The sequence below is a fragment of the Triticum aestivum genome, chromosome 3B, assembly GCF_018294505.1.
Source record: "Triticum aestivum cultivar Chinese Spring chromosome 3B, IWGSC CS RefSeq v2.1, whole genome shotgun sequence".
NCBI classification, from domain to species: Eukaryota; Viridiplantae; Streptophyta; class Magnoliopsida; order Poales; family Poaceae; genus Triticum; species Triticum aestivum.
In genome coordinates, this window is record NC_057801.1 from 792,016,283 (window position 1) to 792,022,253 (window position 5,971).

A 5,971-nucleotide genomic window follows, 5' to 3' on the forward strand; every position below is an offset into this window, starting at 1 on the left:
TTAGGGACTAAAAGTGGGCATTTGGGACTAAAGAAAGAAGACCCCGAGGGAGAGTCTTTTTGGGACTTTTTCCAACAGTTGCCCCTGCCACGCATCGCACCTTGTCTATATTAGTTCATTACTAGGGGTAACATAGTCTTTTGGCATGTCATTTAATAACCTCTAATCCATGTCTAGTCCCTGGAACCAAGCAGGTAGGGACTAGGGAGTTTTTAACCAAACATGGCCTTAGATTAACAACAGCTAAAGAGTTACGCGGGACAGTGGACGCACCAGCACCACGTGCATCTACTGATGTACTGGGGTGATGCACAGTCTGTCGCAAAAAAGAACAAACAACCAAGGAGCATATTTGTGTTTGTCCCAGTTTTGTAATCTTTAGACACCTTTCACTATGTGAGCGCATCAAATCTAGTCCTGCTCAAACTCTACAACCTTGTCCCCCAAAACAAAAGATCAGTTCATTACAGATGTGCGTACTGCGTTTGTCATTGTTTTCCCTTTTCGACCAACGTAGGTGCTGGATAACCAGTCTATACTAGTACTTCCCCCTTCCTTTCCTCTTTGAACCACGTCCTAGATTTATGCTATACAACTTTCCCCACTACTTTCCCCCATTACTTTCCTCTTTGAACCACGTCTTAGATTCATGCGATACTACTTTCCCCCTTTCTTTCCTCTTTGGACCACGTCCTAGATTCATGCTATACAACTTTTCCCACTACTTCCCCCCATACCTTTCCTCTTTGAACCACGTCCTAGATTCATGGTATACAACTTTCCCCACTACTTTCCTGTTTGATCCAACACCTAGATTCGAGTGCAGAAGCAGAAAAAGCCCACATGCAGCTAGAGCAATGCATGTGGAATAAGTAAATTATACCTTAAGGTTCTTGGGGTGTGGTTTGGTGGGCGACCGGAGGCCGTTCGGCCTACACTATGTACGGCGGCGAAGAAGAAGGGGTCGGAGGCCCTCCCGCACCACTGCTGGGTGAAAGTGAACAGCTGCGCCGGTAGTGGATTCCCTCCCTCGCCGACGGTGACAACATTAAGCCTCCTTCCCTTCCCCGCATACGGATCCTGCCGGCTCTTTGACCAGCAGTGAGGGGAGAGAGAGAGAGGCCAATGAAGTCTTTTTTAGATCTGGAGAGGGTGAGAGAGTGTGAATAGAGCAAGTACAAGCGCTGAGAGAGAGGCCAACGAAGTCTTGTTTAGATCTGGCGAGGGTGAGAGAGTATGAAGAGAGCATCTACAAGCGCTGAGAGAGAGGCCAACGAAGTCTTGTTTAGATCTGGAGAGGGTGAGAGAGTGTGAAGAGAGCAACTACAAGCGCTGAGGCTCCAGCGTGTATATATATACTGGAGAGAGAGTGTGAAGAGTGCAAACCCTAGAAAACAAGCGTCGAGGCTGCAGCTTATACGTGATGAGGTGATTATACAATCACTACGAGATCGCATAGCTCCGTATCCATCCATTTTGACCAGTCAAAGAATCCTCCTGGCACGAATTATGCTCAAGTGTAGTTATCGAACCCGAAACCTCAAGTTTGATGAGCGAACAGGCTAACCAGCTACACAACCCTCCCATTATGTTCAACGAGAGGAAAATAACCTTTTAACATTCCTGCATTCGTGTGACAAGCATGCCATGTTTTTTGTGTGTGGGAGCCATTGGGATTTAAATCATAATCGTGTCATGTAGCTTTGGTGGTAAGACTATCCATAGTGGTGCACAAATAATGCAGCCTTAGTCACCTTACCTCTCTCCACGTAGTACGTTGGGTCCCACCAGTCAGAGGGTGAAACAAACAAATTAATAAGAAAAGTTAAAGCACCAACAGTGTATCTTAACTCACACATATCGCTACTGCTCGGGAACACTGTCCAATTGATCCCTCTGTTCTCTCACGTACTATTTTAAGTGAATCCTTATTATAACATGCACACAATTTTGGGCACTTGTATTCAACCAAAGTTAGTGTGCCACCGTATCTCGTACTACTCCCTCCGTCTAGGTGTAATAAGTCACGTTAGAAGGTGCAGCGGGACCAAGGTGCAAGCAGATTGGAGGAGAAGGAGAAACCTTACCGGTCATTCCTCCAATCAAAGCCCTAATTTCTGTCTCTAAATGCAACAATTAATCCAAAAAACTAAGAGATGCCATTTCAGCTACCATGCAGGGCCACGTATTAACTCGCATGCAAGCCGACTTTGATTTCTTGACTGATCAACGCGTAGTTGCGCTCCATGCATTGGGTTTCCGGGGGAGATAACAAGGCAGAGTAAGGAGCGTTTGGTTACATTGCTTAGGCTGGTCATAGTGGTGAGTACTACCTTCGTCCTGGTTTATTGGTCCCCATTGTATTCCGTGCCAAATTTTGACCAAAAAATTGACTAACAAAATGTTAATGCATGTCAACAAAAAATATATTGTTGGGTTCGTATTTGATCATAGTTTTCAATGATATAATTTTTTATGACATGCATGGACATTTTGTTAGATAAATTAATGGTTAAAATTTAGCATGGAATACAATGAGGACCAGTAAACCAGGACGGAGGTAGTAACTTGGACTACTCCCTCCGTCTAGGTGTGTAAGTCATCTTACGAAAACCAAATAATCCAAAAACACTTAGGCGCGGTGCATTAACTTCTACCTCGTTTCTTCTTTCTTCACATATCAACCAATAAGAGATGAGGGGTGTGCATGCTTTTAATGACTTAAGGCTACTACCAAACACGACATGCAGTGGTTAGTTTATTGCATGCAATGCTATTAATTAGCAAATAAACATTAATGTCTCTCGTTTTCCCCTCCTCCTTGGTCACGATGCAAAACCTAAGATGACTTACTCACCTAGATGGAGGGATTACTAGTCTATGTTACTACTCCCTCCTAGACTTTTTAGTATGCGCATAACTCACATCACACATACCAAGGAGAGCTGCTTGTAATTGATTTTGGACGAAATTACCCCTGTGCTAGTTGAATTGCAACAACCTGGAAAGCTGGGAAATGATAATCACGGGAGCCAGTTATTGGCCCGTCCTCCTCATTTCCTTCCCCCACCCCCATGTTATTCTCTGCATGGCTGGTATTGGCCCATTTTCCTTTGCATGCGCTGCATGCGTGGTCAGAAATTAATGCACAGGAGGAGGCAACATTGCATGCGGGGCTGAAGGTCAGGGATAGACTTGGAAGAAATAGCTACAAATTTGGATCAAGCAGGGTATTGAGAAAAAATGGGAAAAACCTATGCGCAGAGTAAAAGGGATCGGAGGGAGTACTACGTGAAGTTTGCCATCGGGAGCGAGCCGATCTGGCTCTCCTGAGCTAGCAAGGTTTTTCTATCCCACCCAAGCTAGCTGGCCCACAAAACCTAACATATTTTAACAGTTCCAAACGCCTAACCTTGCCCGGCTATGCTATAAGCCGTTCTTGCTAAGACTAGCCACAATGGTAAGTAACATACACTAGTAATATACACATATCCCTAGACTATGTTACTACCTTCATAGTGGGTAGTAACATAAGTGTGGTAACATACAAAGCTTCATTTATTAGGTTATAGACTCATATTGCACTAGGACATGTGATGTTACAGTAACTAGCTAAGTTACTATAACTACCTCTCTCCTCATTAACTCACTGCCACATAAGCAAATTTGCTGAGTTGGACTCGATGTTACTGCTGAAGTTACTCCCACTGTGGCTAGTCTAAGGATCCAAACACTCCCCAAGTAACAACGCTCGCTAGCAACGAGGCCAGGAGGGGATTGAGATGCGAAGTTAATGGACGATGCCTAAACATTTTGGGAATATCTGATTTTCGTAAGATGCCTTAACATCTAGACGGAGGGAGTACTGCTACATCTTGAGCTTGTGTTGGTTTTCCTTGAAGAGGGAAGGGTGATGCAGCAATAGTAGCGTAAGTACTTCCCTCAGTTTATGAGAACCAAGGTATCAATCCAGTAGGAGGCTCCTCAAAAGTCCCACGCACCTACACAGACAAACAAAGAACTCGCAACCAACACAATAAAGGGGTTGTCAATCCCTTCAGGGCCACTTGCGAGAGTGAGATCTGATAGAGATAGTATGATAAGATAAATATACTTTTGGTATTTTATAATATAGATGCAAAAAGTAAAGATGCAAATAAAAGTAGATTGAAAGCTTATATGATAAAAGATAGACCCGGGGCCATAGGTTTCACTAGTGGCTTCTCTCAAGATAGCATAAGTATTACGGTGGGTGAACAAATTACTGTTGAGCAATTGATAGAAAAGCGAATAATTATGAGATTATCTAGGCATGATCATGTATATAGGCATCACGTCCGTGACAAGTAGACCGATTCCTGCCTGCATCTACTACTATTACTCCACACATCGACCGCTATCCAGCATGCATCTAGAGTATTAAGTTCATAAGAACAGAGTAACACATTAAGAAAGATGACATGATGTAGAGGGATAAACTCAAGCAATATGATATAAACCCCATCTTTTAATCCTCGATGGCAACAATACAATACGTGCCTTGCAACCCTTTCTGTCACTAGGTAAGGACTCCGCAAGATTGAACCCAAAGCTAAGCACTTCTCCCATGGCAAGAAAGATCAATCTAGTAGGCCAAACCAAACTGATAATTCAAAGAGACTTGCAAAGATAACTCAATCATACATAAAAGAATTCAGAGAAGATTCAATTATTTCTCATAGATAAACTTGATCATAAACCCACAATTCATCGGATCTCAACAAACACACCGCAAAAAGAGTTTACATCGAATAGATCTCCACAAGAGAGGGGGGGAACATTGTATTGAGATCCAAAAAGAGAGAAGAAGCCATCTAGCTAATAACTATGGCCCCGAAGGTCTGTGGTAAACTACTCACAACTCATCGGAAGGGCTATGGTGTTGATGTAGAAGCCCTCCGTGGTGGATTCCCCCTCCGACAGAATGTCGGCGATGGCTCCAAGATGGGATCTCGCGGATAGAGAAGGTTACGATGGCGGAAATATTTCTTCGGTGGCTCTCTGGATGTTTTCGGGGTACGTAGGTATATATAGGACGAAGAAGTACTTCGGTGGCCGCTCGAGGGGCCCAGGAGACAGGGGGCGCGCCCAGGAGGGGTGGGCGCGCCCTCCTATCTCTTGGCCGCCTCGATTGCTTCTTGACTTGCACTCCAAGTCCTCTGGATCATGTTTGTTCCAAAAATCACGCTCCGGAAGGTTTCATTCCGTTTGGACTCCGTTTGATATGCCTTCTCTTCGAAATACTGAAATAGGCAAAAAAAAACAGCAATATGGGCTGGGCCTCCGGTTAGTAGGTTAGTCCCAAAAATGATATAAATGTGTAAAATAAAGCCCATAAACATCCAAAAGGGGTAATATAATAGCATGGAACAATAAAAAATTATAGATACGTTGGAGACGTATCAAGTACTACTCCTCAGTCCAGGTTTGATGGAATATTCGTCACCTCTTCTCTTCTTGTACGTACTCCATTTGTATCTCACTTCCTGTGGCTTCACACTCGCACGATTTTCCTATTCTATGAACCTGTGCGTGCATGTGCGTCTGTGTGTGTGTTTAACAGCAAGTGTGTGTTAGAGAGAGCGACAGATCGACCTACTCCTACAGAGAGAGGTGTGTAGTGTATGATTTTAGCCGCGAGAGTCAGTGTATACTCTTGTTTCCGGGCGTCCGGTTGGGACAGGCGGACAACTGCCACGCCCACTCCTGACCAGCCTGGCCCACCCAAAGCCCCTCCATCGCCTGCGTGCGCCTCTCGCCCGAAACGGTCAGTGCCGCTCCAAAGAATCGGTGCTGCATTCATGCCCGGGCAGAGCGGGCGTAACCTCTCACTGGCGCCTGCGTTGAAGGGAGAAGCGGATTCAAGAGTGATGGTTGCTTAGTTCGTCCAACTTACTGCAGGGTCTATGCGATTTGACGGCTCATTGGTCAT